The 17,140-nt window shown below is 38.4% G+C and overlaps 1 pseudogene; it reads left to right on the top strand.

Moving 5' to 3' along the window:
- Window positions 1–6,294, top strand: part of LOC104226952 (putative late blight resistance protein homolog R1A-3) — a 275,847-nt pseudogene extending 269,553 nt beyond the window's left edge.
- Window positions 6,295–17,140: the final 10,846 nt, after the last annotated feature.

The raw sequence follows: 17,140 nt of genomic DNA, 5'->3' as shown, positions 1-17,140 counted from the left end.
ATCTCCTGAGAGTATCTTTTCTCTGACGAAGTGACAATCAATCTCAATGTGTTTAGTTCTCTCATGAAACACCGGATTTGATGCAATATGAAGTGCAGCTTGATTATCGCACACAAGTTCCATCCGACTGATTTCACCAAATTTCAACTCCTTGAGCAATTGTTTGGTCCAGACTAGTTCACATGTTGCCATAGCCATTGCTCGGTATTCTGCTTCTGCACTAGACCGAGCAACTACATTCTGTTTCTTACTTTTCCAGGACACCAAATTTCCTCCTACTAAAACACAATATCCAGACGTAGAACGTCTATCAGAAGGTGATCCTGCCCAATCAGCATCCGAGTACCCAACGATCTGCTCATGACCTCGATCCTCAAACAGTAATCCTTTACCTGGAGCCGATTTTATATACCGGATAATGCGGACAACTGCATCCCAATGACTATCACAGGGAGAATTCATAAACTGACTTACAACACTCACAGGATAAGAAATGTTGGGCCTAGTCACTGTGAGATAATTTAATTTACCAACCAGCCGCCTATAGCTTGCAGGATCGCTAAGCGGCTCCCCCTTTCCAGGCAGAAGTTTAGAATTCGGATCCATCGACGTGTCAACAGGTCTGCAACCTGTCATCCATGTTTCCTCAAGAATGTCTAACACATATTTCCTTTGAGAAATAACAATACCTGAGCTAGATTGAGCAACCTCAATACCTAGAAAGTACTTCAATCTGCCTAGATCCTTAGTTTGAAAGTGCTGGAAGAGATGCTGCTTCAGATTAGTAATACCATCCTGATCATTGCCCGTAATAACAATATCATCAACATAGACTACCAGATAAATACATAGACTTGAAGCAGAGTGGCAATAAAACACAGAGTGATCAGCTTCACTACGAGTCATGCCAAACTCCTGGATAACCGTGCTGAACTTACCAAACCAGGCTCGAGGAGACTGCTTTAGACCATAAAGTGACCGACGCAAGCGACATACAAGGCCACGAGACTCCCCCTGAGCAATAAAACCAGGTGGTTGCTCCATATAAACCTCATCCTCAAGATCACCATGAAGAAAGGCATTTTTAATGTCCAACTGATAGAGGGGCCAATGACGAACTGCAGCCATGGATAGAAAAAGGCGAACTGATGCCACTGGAGAGAAGGTATCACTGTAATCTAGCCCAAATATTTGAGTGTATCCTTTGGCAACAAGACGTGCCTTAAGTCGATCAATCTGGCCATTGGGACCAACTTTGACTGCATAAACCCAACGACAACCAACGGTAGATTTACCTGAAGGAAGAGGAACAAGCTCCCATGTACCACTTGTATGTAAAGCAGACATCTCGTCACTCATAGTCTGTCGCCATCCTGGATGAGACAATGCTTCACCTGTAGACTTAGGGATGGAAACCGAGGACAATGAAGATATAAAAGCATAATGGGGAGATGACAGACGATGATAACTCAAACCAACATAATGAGGATTAGGGTTTAGTGTGGTCCGTATACCTTTTCGAAGTGCAATCGGTGTACTAGGAGCAGGATCCGCAGTAGGAGCCGTGTCAGGTGCAGGACGAGAACCAGATGGGCCTGATGTAGGGTGCGAACGACAATGATAAGTCAAGAGTGGTGTTCCTGTGACTGGGGAACTAGGAGGGATAACACTGGACTCCTCAAAAGTTGGTATGGGTGAAACCTCTGTGGTTGAAGGTGGAGGAGGATTACTAAACTCCTCAAAAGTCGGTATAGGTAAGACCTCAGATATGTCATGGTGGTCAGCAGAAGTGACATCAGTTGTGAAGAAAGGTTTAGACTCGAAAAATGTGACGTCAGCTGACATAAGGTACCTATGAAGATCAGGTGAATAACAACGATATCCCTTCTGAACACGAGAATAACCAAGGAAGACACACTTGAGAGCACGAGGAGCTAACTTATCTTTCCCCGGGGCTAAGTTATGAACAAAACATGTGCTCCCAAAAACCCGAGGTGGAAGAGGGTATAAGGCTGACTGGGGAAACAATATTGAATGTGGAATCTGACCCTTGATGGGAGATGAAGGCATCCTATTAATCAAATAACAAGCTGTGAGAACTGCATCGCCCCAAAAACGCAGCGGAACACGAGACTCAATTAGAAGTGTGCGAGCAGTCTCAATAAGGTGCCTATTCTTTCTTTCTGCAACCCCATTTTGCTGAGGGGTATAAGGACAAGATGTCTGATGAATAATTCCATGAGAAGACATAAACTGCTGAAACTGAGAAGATACATATTCTAAGGCATTATCACTGCGAAAAATGCGGATAGAGACACCAAATTGGTTTTTGATTTCAGCACAAAAACTCTGGAATATAGAGAATAACTCAGAACGATCTTTCATTAAGAAAAGCCAAGTACATCTTGAGTAATCATCAATAAAGCTAACAAAATAACGAAATCCCAAGGTTGAACTGACTCTACTAGGACCCCATATATCAGAATGAACCAAGGAGAAAACAGACTCTGCATGACTCTCAACACTACGCGTAAAGGAAGCTCGGGTATGTTTCCCAAGCTGACACGACTCACAATCTAATCTAGACAAACTGGATAAACTAGGCACCATCTTTTGAAGTTTGGATAAACTCGGATGTCCTAAACGTCTGTGGATTAGATCTGGAGGATCTGTAACTAGACATGTTGTGGAAGGACTGAGCGAGTTAAGGTAGTAAAGACCTTCTGATTCACGACCTGTACCAATTGTCCGTCCCGTACTGCGGTCCTGCATAATAAAAGAATCATCAATAAAATATATACCACAATTGAGGGCACGAGTCAAACGACTAACAGATGCAAGACTAAAAGGACAACCAGGAACATAAAGAACGGAATCTAGGGTGATAGAAGACAATGGGTTGGCTTGTCCAACTCCTTGTGCCTTAGTTTGACATCCATTGGCTAAAGTAACAGTAGGAAGAGACTGTGAATATACAATATTCGACAAAAGTGATTTATTACCAGAGATATGATCAGAAGCGCCTGAGTCCATGACCCATGGTCCAAGAGTACTAGACTGGGAAACACAAGCAAAAGAAGTAAGTAGACATATCTAATTCTTGCTTCTTTAAGTTTGTCATCCGTGATATCACATCATAGAAGCGAGATATATCATTAGTGTATAACGTACGAGCCTTTGCCCAAACCAAATAACATGTCTGGAATGGCCGAAACAAAGGCATCAACTTAGAATCAATAGAACGCCACAAGATGCTACATAATTGAGCATCAATTTTTGCCCAAAGCGCTATCGCCTTTTCATCTCCTTCGCTAGACTGTTTAATCAGATGATCTTGCACACCTTGACCTTTACACCACAACTCGACAGATGAAGCCCAAGCTAAGTAGTTTGAACCTCCCATTAAAGGTTCCGAGGTAATCATAACATTAGAGTTTCCAGAACTCATGCTTTTAGACCCAAAAACATCAATTCCCAAAGACATCTTGTAAATTATTACCAAATAAGAGAAATAATCAACTGTAATCCACTGAAAATAGAGTAAGGAACACTGAACCAGAATAGTAAACTACTGTAGCAGTTGGAAAGTTACTGTTGCAGCCGGAAAATATTCAAAGTGGTCGGAATGAAATAAAAACAGTAGGGGTAGGATCGGAATTACCAGAAGACTCAACTGTTCTGAAGGAACTTTTTCAAAAAATGGCCGGAAGTCAACTTTTTGAAATCAAAAATAAAAAAAGTGGTCGGAATTTGGTGTAACCTGGATGGGTAGGCTCGGAATTGCAAGGGAAACAATCTGTCCTGAAGAGTTGTCGCTAAAAAATGGCCGGAAGGTGGCCCATGCAACGTTGGAACTTCGCCGGAAAATTTTCTTTGGACAGTTACAGTACCACCGGAGATTTTCACTAGGATTTGGTCGCCGGACAGTGACTACTCTTGTGGTAGTGTTGGATTTTGTGCACAACATTGACCGAGACAAAGCAGACGCAAAACAACTTTGAAAGTCGCAGGAAAAAAAAGGGTTTCGGTGACTGATTTTACTTCCCGGAATCGCTGGAATTTATGCACAGCGATAAATCTCTCACGATAGCTCTGATACCATGTGAGAAGGCACGGGAGAAAATATGATATATTGATATTGTTGTATGTGATGCAATACAAGAGGTGTTATTTATAGCTACTCTATACAAAGGGGATACTACTCCTATTCCAATGTGGGACAATTACATAGCTATCTCTAACACGTGGAAAATCACATCTGCCCCATCTAGAAACTTTAATTCTCAAGTGTTCAAAGTATACACGGTTATCAGGGAATTTTTGGAAAATGAAAAAATTAAGGCGTGTAGAGTTTACTAAAGCTGGTTTTTTTTGGAGAAAGCAGATCATTGAAGAATCCTCTAAGTTGGAAAATTTGAGGACATTAAAGGGTGTTGAGTTAAACCTCGAAGCTGATTGCTTGAATGTTTTAGTACAGAGGTGTCCTAATCTTCAAGAACTTGAAATCTTTTTTTTGATAAATTATTCTGATGAAGAAAAGATTTGTCTCAAATTGGAGAGTCTTACCCAGCTTCAATCACTTAGCCTTTTCTTTCCCTTGTCCGCTGTTGTACCCAAGTTACACTTGCCTTCAAATGTGAAGAAATTGTTACTACACTGGCCTCGAATAGAAAGCACGATTTTCTTCATTGCGGGACTAGCAAATCTGGAGTATCTCGATTTAAGTGATCCGGATTTTGTTGGTTCCGGAGAGTGGTGTCTTGGAGATATCACGTTCCCTAAACTTAAGGTGTTGAAACTTAGGAACTTAGGTATCTCAAAGTGGGATGCGTCAGAGGAATCTTTCCCGAGCTTGAAACACTTGTTATAAAAATGGTCTGGTATCTCGAGGAGATCCCCCTTAGCTTTGCAGATATTCCAACGCTGAAACGGATTGACTTGATGAGGTGCAGCAGCCGTGAATCTCTGGTGGCTTCAGCTTTGAGAATTAAGGAAGAAGTTAAAGAGATTGAAGGATGTGACCGTATTCACCTCAATATTTATGTAAGTAGAAACAAACTCCACTGTGATGTTTTAGTTTCTTCATTTGCATCTAATGGTTGTTTGATGGATGTTTCTGGCTGTGGTGAGTCAAGGGATGTTTCTGGCAGTGGTTCGTCAAGCACGTGCTTGTTGCAACAACATGGTATAGTTTTCAGGTTTTTCTTGTTCCTTAACCCCCCCCCCCCCCCCTTCTTATAATTTCGATCTTAAATTAACAAGAATGTGTTGAATTTGACACTTGCTTAGGCAACTGCAGCAAAAGCACAGACAGAGTGGACGGATGGAGTTCTTTCTTAGCAAATTGTTGTAGTCATGCTCTCATGCTGGGGTCTATTATGCAGCTAGCGGAAATCCCAGTCTCCTTATACTGTAACATTACTACTGATAGCTAAGTCTGTTTTGATTGATCGATTGAGACGCATACCCTCTTTTTTCTGTATGTTTCTAATGAGCCTAAAATCTGTCTTTGATTTGATTATCTTGTGACTGTTCTTCATATATACCTATATGTTATAGAAGATTTAATCCCCAAGGAAGTGTCAATCATATAGAGGTTGCATACCTTGCTATGTGTTACAGTGTCAATCATATAGAGGTTGCATAGCTTGAAACAGGCAATTGTAAAGCTAGGTGAGTGTCAGTACTATGTGACAGACATCAAGGATGTGATTTTGTTACGAGATGTGACAGACATCGTGCAACTGAATTTTCTAGCATCTGAGAATAGACGAATGGAGATAGTTGATCCACATTGTGAACGAGTACAGACTGAAAGCCTTGATGCCCTACTTTCAGTTGCAACACAGTGTGTCTCTTCAAGCTCCGATGACAGGCCAACCATGCACAGGGTTGTTCGATTCTTGAATCTGAAGTCATGACACCAATGTCCCAGTGACTTCTATGATTCAAACTCTGATTGAAGGCGCTATTGCTGGATGCAAATAACGTTAACCTTTGAGTTTGAATCTGCAACTTCATGCAATAAATTGAGGAGTGATGCATGCATTGGGGTTTAAAAGTCTGCAAAGATTCTTTTCTCTACTCTATTTGTCGATTCTTTCTGCAGATTTGTGACAAAAGAATTTCAACTGTCATCATTCCTCAAATTCAGAGTTTCCAGCTAGTTAACACGAGGTTAAGTGTGCTTAATTCTATTTTTCATTTCATCATTTTGCTCTGGTGCAATTAAGCTTTTCATTTCGCCAGAGGAATGGAATTTTATGAGTGTCAGCACTATGTGAGATTTGATTATCTTGTGATTGTTCTTCATATATACCTATGTGTTATAGAAGACTTAATCCCCAAGGAAGTTTCAATCATATAGAGGTTGCATACCTTGAAACAGGCAATTATAGAAGGCTCGTTATATAAATATGACATCTTGAACATTTGATCACTTATTGCTACTAGGAAAGCCCGGATAAAGGAAGACGAAATTAGCATCAGGAAAGACAGCATATTTGGAAGGCAAACCAGATTAGCCTCAGTCATCTAACTTCTTTTACTAACTCCACAGGAATTGGATCAGTAAGTTTGTTCCACTGGGATGATAAGAAAGAAGAAGGTAAAGGAGCAGCACTCCCGCTATGCGCAGGGTTCGTGGAAGGGCCGGACCACAAGGTTTTATTGTACGTAGCCTTACCCTGCATTTCTGCAAGAGGTTGTTTCGATGGCTCGAACACGCGACCTCCTGTTTCACGGGTTCAAGCCGTGGAGACTGCTTCTTGTAGAAATGCAGGGTAAGGTTGCGTACAATAGACCCTTGGGATCTGGCCCTTCCCCGGACCTTGCCCATAGCGGGACCTTAGTGCACCGGGCTGCTCCTTAGGCTGTTTGAGTAGATCCAATCTTGATTCACTTGTATATATAATCCTTGCCCTAGCTGCTTAACTCAACACTAAACTTCAAATTCAGAATCATCAGATTGTCTTTGTCTATCAGCTCATTAGTTTGCTAATTGGCACTTGTAGCGTTGCCAATATATCAGAAGCAGCTGGCTGGCAAGTCCTTGTAGAATTGTTTCGATGGCTCGAACACGCGACCTCCTGTTTCACGGGTTCAAGCCGTGGAGACTGCCTCTTGTAGAAATGCAGGGTAAGGTTGCGTACAATAGACCCTTGGGATCTGGCCCTTCCCCGGACCTTGCCCATAGCGGGACCTTAGTGCACCGGGCTGCTCCTTAGGCTGTTTGAGTAGATCCAATCTTGATTCACTTGTATATATAATCCTTGCCCTAGCTGCTTAACTCAACACTAAACTTCAAATTCAGAATCATCAGATTGTCTTTGTCCATCAGCTCATTAGTTTGCTAATTGGCACTTGTAGCGTTGCCAATATATCAGAAGCAGCTGGCTGGCAAGTCCTTGTAGAAATTCTCCCTTCTCTATGAAGTTGGTTTCATATCTGCAATTGAACGTAGTTTTAGCTTAATTGAAATTCATCCACCTCAATTATCAAAGGCGTGCTTAAAGCGCTTAAGCCCTGAAGGGAGACTCAAAACGAGGTATATTGGCAGTAGAAAGAAAATAATATTATAAAAGTGGTTCTGCTCCGGAATCGCAGTGCACCAGCTGATAGCAGAAAACTGCAGCTGCAACATGGTTCCAAAAAGTGACGAGACCTGTCCTAGGCCCTCAGGTCCCAACCCGAACCATTCCAACAAGTCTCAAAGAGTAATACTGACTTGCACAAAGGCTTAAAACGAGGGGTTGGGTTGTTACAGGTTCTTGAGCAAGATTCGTAAGTAAAACATCCCATTATGCTTGGAATGTTCACTCTCAAATACTTTCGGGACTACCGCTATTTTTACTCGTTGGTGCCAGGAAACTTCAGCAGACCTTTAAGGTAAATGCAAACAAACATATCGTAGAAGTAAATAGTGCAGGACACTTATCAAGTACTTGTATTTTGAGGAATAACTGTACAAAAACACCTCAGAACACTGGTTGATTCTTTGACAGAACTACATTTGATTTTATGTAAGAAGATTCCAAGACTTAAGTAGAAGGCCAAATGTGGGAGAGGCTTGTGAATCACATCTGTTGGTGCTTCATGTGCAAGCAAGAGGGAGAGGATCAACTATTTATCGCGTCACTTTTCATTCTGATATAATTTTTGGTGTATGATTGGACGCTCTTTGTAGAATAATCATGTCTTTTGTATGTGAATAGGAGGCAAGGATAACCAAGAAAGCACAGGTGTTGCTGAGACACAGCTTATTGCACCATCTGATTAGAGTTACCAAAGTTAGGAAAGTAAACTTAAATATTCAGTTCAAATGTGCATCATCAGTTTATGCCATATGTACTTTTATTTCCATCCAAGATGGGTCACATGTCATAGTTATAAACAAAATAAGTAGAGAAACGTGCTGCAGTAACGCAATAGCATTTGTATATCGTTGGAAGAAGTTGTCTCTGCCTCTACTGGAAGATTCACCTAATCTAAAACTAGTAATGTCTCAGTCCATACATTTCAAGTTTAATATATTTGTCGACCGAATACTGCTGAAATATTCTTCTAGTATGTAATATTTCATCTTCATCATCATCCTCTCTAATAGGAAGTGTAGCTTTAAATTTATTTTCTCTTTGATCTCTCTAAAAGTTTCCTCGCTTTTTTGGACATCTACTACTAGAAGAGTTTCTGCTATAAAACAGACGATACTCATTTCAACTAAATATGGACAAACTTGATTCCATTAATTAATCATTGGGATAGGCAACTCTTGAGCTGTAACAGTACTACTTGCACATTAACTAATGCAGAGGCGGATGTAGTGTATTAACTACCGGTTCAACTGAACCCATAACTTTTGATCGCGGAGTAAAACTTTATATGTAAAAATTCATTAAAATTATAATAATAATAATAGATATGAACCATAACTATAACTATATAATGGGTTCAATATTAAAAATATTAAAACTAAACCCATAGGATTTAAATCCTGGATTCGCCTCTGATCACTACGAAAAAATTGGTCTACGGTAACGGTTGGACAACTGTTCCCATAGACACCCTATGGTCGTTGCCATAGGTATATTGGAACGGTTTATAACCCGTTACATCCGCTCGCGTGCCGATAGGCCTATTGGAACGGTTCGTGTAACGGTTTGCATCACCGTGACTATAGATACGTCTATTGCAACGGTTTTCACCTTCTCTGTTGGAACGTTTATTTTTTTCAATTGGAACGGTTTAAAACCATTACTATATTGTTTACACAACGGTTCTTAACCGTTACCATATTATTTAAAGCAACACTTATGTAAGCTATTGTTACGGTTATGTATGGATATAGCAACGATTTCTGTAAGGTATCGCAACGGTTATATTTGTATTTGGAACCGTTTATAGATCAATTTGGAATATTTTATAGGATCTATTGCAACGGTTTAGTCATTTGTGTCCTATTGCAACGGTTCTGGTAGGCTATTGTATCAATTCAATTAAAACCAAAATATAGCACATGTTATAAATAAATATTTATATATATAACAAATAATAATAATAACACTTGTTTTAAAATACATCATAAAATGAAACTATTAATAATATAAAATTATCCTTCAAGCAAATAATATCCATAAAGCAAATATTGTACCCAAGTGCATAAGTTTAGTACATTTCAAGAGAGTAAGTAAGTTTCAAAAATGTTGATAACAAAAGATTCCTAGAACATTCATCTATAATAATTCAAAATTCTATAAGTAAGGTCTAGTTCTTTTTCATCATCCATTTCTTGATCTACTCCAAAGGGGATAAGAAAAGGAGTTTGGGAAAGGTCAGAGGTATATTTTTTCTCCAAGTGAAGTAATTCCTACGTGATGGAGACTATTTAAGTACAAAAACACATTTATACTCTGATTTTTAATTTTAATTCTTTAGTTCTAGACGTAGAATTCTCCCTAATAAATTGGGAAGAAACTGCATTATGAACCTGCACGTTCTACAATTTGAAGGAAACAAGAGTGAAGGCATCATGACATTTGCATTAGATTTTGTTTTACTTTGAAAGATCATATTCTTTAAAAAATTTCAAAACACTTGGACTGATCATTGTGATATTTCTTCAAGCTAACATCCTTTGTTTCTTTTGGCTAAGTAGGGATTGGGAGCTAAAATAGAATGAGAAAGGTGGCATCTTTCTTTGCAAGTATACAACAACAAAGAGTCGTCAAGGCAACCACAGAACTACGCAACGATAAAGGGCCAGAGGCGAAGTTAAAAAATGACTAAACTAACTAGACTTAGCCATCTTACTAGCTTCCCTCTAAAAAAAATAGAACAGAGAGAAAGAGCGCAGTGGTAGAAAAGTAACAGAAGGGGTGTAACATTTGGAGTATGTACTGACCTTGATTGTTAGTCCCTATAGATATAGACGATTGATTAGTTGTATGGCTGCTTTTTGTGCAAAGGAAGCTTCTCCAGGTGAACGAGCATTGAAAGCTAGCATGTTAGGATCAACCCGTAATCCTGGATTCATTCCCCATTCTTAGCTCGTCATTCTCATAGGGTTCAAAATGGTCTTTCTTTAACTGATTTTTATGCTTTCTCCAAGCATTTTGAATTGATTGAAAAATCCATTTTTTTGCATCTTCGTGAATGTCATATTTTCCCTACAAATTTAATGCATTTAGGTTAGTATAAACAATATGAAATATCCACAAACACCTATTACATATGGACATCTACTACTAGAAGAGTTTCTGCTATAAAACAGACGATACTCATTTCAACTAAATATGGACAAACTTGTTTCCATTAATTAATCATTGGGATAGGCAACTCTTGAGCTGTAACAGTACTACTTGCACATTAACTAATGCAGAGGCGGATGTAGTGTATTAACTACCGGTTCAACTGAACCCATAACTTTTGATCGCGGAGTAAAACTTTATATGTAAAAATTCATTAAAATTATAATAATAATAGATATGAACCATAACTATAACTATATAATGGGTTCAATATTAAAAACATTAAAACTAAACCCATAGGATTTAAATCCTGGATTCGCCTCTTATCACTACGAAAAAATTGGTCTACGGTAACGGTTGGACAACCGTTCCCATAGACACCCTATGGTCGTTGCCATAGGTATATACGGTTTATAACCCGTTACATCCGCTCGCGTGCCGATAGGCCTATTGGAACGGTTCGTGTAACGGTTTGCATCACCGTGACTATAGATACGTATATTGCAACGGTTTTCACCTTCTCTGTTGGAACGTTTATTTTTTTCAATTGGAACGGTTTAAAACCATTACTATATTGTTTACACAACGGTTCTTAACCGTTACCATATTATTTAAAGCAACACTTATGTAAGCTATTGTTACGGTTATGTATGGATATAACAACGGTTTCTGTAAGGTATCGCAACTGTTATATTTGTATTTGGAACCGTTTATAGATCAATTTGGAATATTTTATAGGATCTATTGCAACGGTTTAGTCATTTGTGTCCTATTGCAACGGTTCTGGTAGGCTATTGTATCAATTCAATTAAAACCAAAATATAGCACATGTTATAAATAAATATTTATATATATAACAAATAATAATAATAACACTTGTTTTAAAATACATCATAAAATGAAACTATTAATAATATAAAATTATCCTTCAAGCAAATAATATCCCTAAAGCAAATATTGTACCCAAGTGCATAAGTTTAGTACATTTCAAGAGAGTAAGTAAGTTTCAAAAATGTTGATAACAAAAGATTCCTAGAACATTCATCTATAATAATTCAAAATTTTATAAGTAAGGTCTAGTTCTTTTTCATCATCCATTTCTTGATCTACTCCAAAGGGGATAAGAAAAGGAGTTTGGGAAAGGTGAGAGGTATATTTTTTCTCCAAGTGAAGTAATTCCTATGTGCTGGAGACTATTTAAGTACAAAAACACATTTATACTCTGACTTTTAATTTTAATTCTTTAGTTCTAGAAGTAGAATTCTCCCTAATAAATTGGGAAGAAACTGCATTATGAACCCGCACGTTCTACAATTTGAAGGAAACAAGAGTGAAGGCATCATGACATTTGCATTAGATTTTGTTTTACTTTGAAAGATCATATTCTTTAAAAAAATTCAAAACACTTGGACTGATCATTGTGATATTTCTTCAAGATAACATCATTTGTTTCTTTTGGCTAAGTAGGGATTGGGAGCTAAAATAGAATGAGAAAGGTGGCATCTTTCTTTGCAAGTATACAACAACAAAGAGCCATCAAGGCAACCACAGAACTACGCAACGATAAAGGGCCAGAGGCGAAGTTAAAAAATGACTAAACTAACTAGACTTAGCCATCTTACTAGCTTCCCTTTAAAAAAAAAATAGAACAGAGAGAGAGAGAGCGCAGTGGTAGAAAAGTAACAGAAGGGATGTACCATTTGGAGTATGTACTGACCTTGATTGTTAGTCCCTATAGATATAGACGATTGATTTGTTGTATAGCTGCTTTTTGTGCAAAGGAAGCTTCTCCAGGTGAACGAGCATTGAAAGCTAGCATGTTAGGATCAACCCGTAATCCTGGATTCATTCCCCATTCTAAGCTCGTCATTCTCATAGGGTTCAAAATGGTCTTTCTTTAACTGATTTTTATGCTTTCTCCAAGCATTTTGAATTGATTGAAAAATTCACTTTTTTGCATCTTCATGAATGTCATATTTTCCCTACAAATTTAATGCATTTAGGTTAAACAATATGAAATATCCACAAACACCTATTACATATTGTGAACTTCAAACCTTGATATATTTTCACATGTCTTCTTTTGTCTCAAGTTTCCTCCAATTAAACATATTAAGAGAACAAAAGGTTACATTCCTTGCCAATGTATCGAGGAAGCTACCCAACTCATTTACCTCTTCATCAGTAGGACCTATGGGTTGATTGTTAGGTAATTTTATTCACGCCACAGATATACTTATCTGTCTATCTTAGGAGATTCATCTAACTTTTGTCACCGTAATCCATAATTATCCTATATAACATATTCAAATCACCAAAATTAATATTCAAGGTAAGCAAAGTTAAATCTTATCCATATTAGGCTCAAATTAAGTATAATGCGAAAACCTAAATAGCCACCTGATTACATGGACTCTTTATTTACTTTGATGTACTAGATAGCAATTAGATGTGCCTATATCAGATACTCACCTATAAGTGAGTTCATGTAATATAAATAACCACAATTCGCCTACAAAATTTAGCCCAAAAATAGCTCCGGATGGAATCTAAAACTGATCAAGAAGCTCATGATTTCCAAATAGTGTTAGTACTTTCCACATTGAGAAGAAAATATATGATATGTTTAACCTACGTAGAGATATGTATCACTTTGTGTATACAATTTTAATGGTGACTTCGACAATAAGAAATCATATCAGCTATGAGTTCAGAGTGTTCTGAAAGAAAAGAAAGTTGCAGCAGCATATATCTGCTCCTTAGCAAATTCCAAGTCAACATTATATCAAAAAAAGATTTCGTGATTGAAAGCCCTTACCATTTTCCAGTTAACATGACTTATTCGGACAACATTGTAACATATCAATTGAAGGCAAGTTACAACGACAAACATATAAATTGGAGTTTCTGCCTTATGGTTGCTAACAATGAGAAACTATATTGTTGGAGCTGATTATTCAACATCCACCATGGCTATGGTAGATGCAGATATAGATAAGGAAATGGTTTTGGTCTCAGATGAGAGAAAAGATTTAGGGTTTGGTCCAATTGAAGATGGACTTTGTCGGAACAACTAAAGTGATTTATTCTCTCATAAATCAACACATCTCAGCCGTCCAAATCAAAGCAATCTCAAGCGTTCATCTCACATGGATTTAATTGATCACCACCGTTGATATAGTACATCTATAAACTTAGGATTCTATTTCTTGCGCATGTGAGCACGTGCTAGTGTAGAAAATTCTGTTTCTTTATATTCTATACAGATATGTATTTAGTTAGGAGTAGACCAATAGGAAGATTACACCTGTACAGTAGCATAACCAATTTTGATTCCTTTTATTTGTATAAATAGGTATACATCATTGAATAAAAATACACAGAAAATTTCTCTACTGCTTTCTCCTTTGAATTCTTTCATGGTATCAGAGCAATAGCAGCTCGATCCATCATCTTCTTCTTTGCTTGATCTGTGCAAATCTTGAATCATTCCTGATAACACTGAGCAAACGATCACCCAGGCAACTACTGGTGCAGCAACCATCATTGACTCAAATTGCTTACTTTCTTCATTCCTCTGATGCACCAGGAATGTCGCTTGTCAATTCTGCCTTTGATGGTAGAGGTTTTCAAGGCTGGAGAAGGTCAGTTCTCATAGCCCTTTCATCCAAGAACAAAATAGGATTCATCAATGGTGCTTGCCCTGCTCCAGCTGCTGATTCAAAGGATTTCCAGCCCTGGAGTAGATGCAATGACATGGTCACATCCTGGCTGCTCAACTCACTGTCCAAAGACATAGGGGATAGTGTCATCTACTCCAAATCTGCTAAGGACCTGTGGACAAGTTTAGAACACAGATTTGGTCAGTCAAATGGAGCTAAGCTTTATCACCTAAGAAAGGAATTATCAGGTTTAATGCAAGGGACAAATGATATAGCAACCTATTTTACAAGACTCAAACGACTATGGGATGAGTTGCATTCTGTGATGTGAAATGCCGTTGCTTATGTGTTTGTGAGGGGAAACAAAGACTAGAAAAATCACTAGAAGATGAGACACTCATTCAATTTCTTATGGGGTTAAATGACAGTTATGGGCAAGCAAGGGGAAACATTATCATGATGAACCCTTTACCAAACATAAACCATGCATATTCTCTTGTTCTACAAGATGAAAGCCAAAGAGAAATATATGCAAACCCACTCATTTGCCCTGAATCATCAGCAATTAATGTCACAAACCAAAGCAATTTTGCACAGAGAGGAGGAAAGCAGAATCAAAAAGGATATGCTCAGTATCCAAAATCTGGAAAAAACATGCAAAAGGGAACCAACAGCTTTGTTCAGAGGAATTCAACTTTCAAAGGAAAGAAAAGCAAGTTTAATCCTAATGTTTCCTGTAGTCACTGCAAGAAGGTTGGACACACTGTTAATGATAGTTATAGAATAATTGGATTTCCAGAAGACTTTGAATTCACAAAGGGAAATCCAATCAGGGGAAATGGATCATTTCAAGTGGAGCAAACAGAACATAACAATGCTAACCAGACTGAAATGATGAATCAGCACCTTTCACAGGAGCAGTTCACTCAACTGATGCAAATGATCAAACAAGTCAAAGTTGCATACACAGGAAACTCAGGAGCAGAAATCAATGCCAATGCTGTTGCTGGTACAATTGCAAGATATTCAGGAACTTGTTTTTCAGTTTTCAATTCTAGTACATGGATTATTGACTCTGGGGCCTCTGAATACATGTGTTTTGACTCTAATGCCTTTGTTTCTTTAATAGCTTTATCAGTCCCTTTGAACATAAACTTGCCTAATTCATTCAAAGTCACAGTCACTCACATAGGAAGGATTGCTATTATGCCTGATTACATCCTAGACAATGTTTTACATGTGCCTAGTTTCAGATACAACCTATTGTCAGTTAACAGGTTCTGTTTGCAATTTCAGAAAATCCTATTTTTCACATCTTCCTATTGTTTCTTGCAGGCCCTTTTAGTGAAGAGGGCACAAGTTTTTGGTGAAGCTAGGGAAGGTCTATACCTCTTGGAGCCAACTCAAGTTAGAAATAGAGCAGCAGTAGAGACAACTCTTTCCTCAAGTCAAAATGTGTTTAGTGAATTATCAGTTTCTTTTCCTTTCTCAGCTAATGTAGTTTCAGATGTAAGCCTTTGGCATGTTAGACTGGGGCATTTGCCTTTTTCATCAATGAAGCATCTCAGTTTTATCTCTTTGCCCTCTAAATCTGAATGTTCCTGTGACATCTGTCCTAAGGCTAGGCAAACCAGAATTCCCTTTACTATAAGTCAAATTAAAACAAAAAGGCGTTTTGAGTTAATTCATGTTGATGTTTGGGGTCCCTACAAGGTGACCACTTACAATGGTTTCAAATATTTCCTAACTGTTGTAGATGACTACAGTAGAGCAGCTTGGACTTTTCTCATGAGTACTAAAAGCAATGCTTTTGGTCTACTAAAGAACTTCTTTGCAATGGTGGAGATACAATTTGGGATGAAGGTGCAGAAATTGAGAACAAATAATGCTTCTGAGCTTGGCAAAGGTTCTCAGGAAGCAGCTTTCCTTGCTTCACAGGGAATACTGCACCAAACATCATGTGTGGGCACACCTCAACAGAATGGGGTGGTTGAGAGGAAGCATAGACATCTTTTGGAAATTGCAATAGCCTTGCTATTTCAGTCTAAACTTCCTCTGATCTACTGGGGAGAGTGTGTTGACTGCTACTTTTCTGATTAATAGGTTGCCTTCTAAGGTACTCAAAGGTAGCTCACCTTATTTTGTGTTGTTTAAACAACAACCATCTTATGAATCTTTCAAATATTTTGGTTGTCTGTGCTATGTGTCTACTTTGTCTAGTGGGAGAGGCAAATTTGATCTCAGGGCTAAGCCTTGTGTGTTTTTGGGATACCCTTTGGGGCAAAAAGGATACAAGGTTCTGGATTTAGATACAAAAAGGGTGTTAGTCTCAAGGGATGTTCAATTTTATGAAAACCAATACCCTTTTGCCTATACCAACTCATCCTTACCTCCCATATTTCCCATTCCCTCACCCACAGATTATGATACTATTCCAGACCACATTTCCCGAATGCCTACCACATCCATGGAACACTCTATGTCACCATTCACTTCAATCCACCAGGACATACCTATTTCATCACAGCCAGCCTCTACTTCTCATTCAAATTCCCATTCCCATTCTCCTCTACCCTTGACTCTGCCAGAAATCAGAAAATCTACCAGAACACACAACCCACCAGCATATCTATAGGACTATGTTTGCAATTCAATATTCCTAGCTGATCTGACTACATCCTGTTTCATGGAACCACTTCAGCCTACTGTGCTCCCCTTTATAGCTCTTTCATT

The sequence above is a fragment of the Nicotiana sylvestris genome, chromosome 1, assembly GCF_000393655.2.
Source record: "Nicotiana sylvestris chromosome 1, ASM39365v2, whole genome shotgun sequence".
Lineage (NCBI taxonomy): Eukaryota > Viridiplantae > Streptophyta > Magnoliopsida > Solanales > Solanaceae > Nicotiana > Nicotiana sylvestris.
This window is presented reverse-complemented; position numbering and strand designations above follow the sequence as displayed.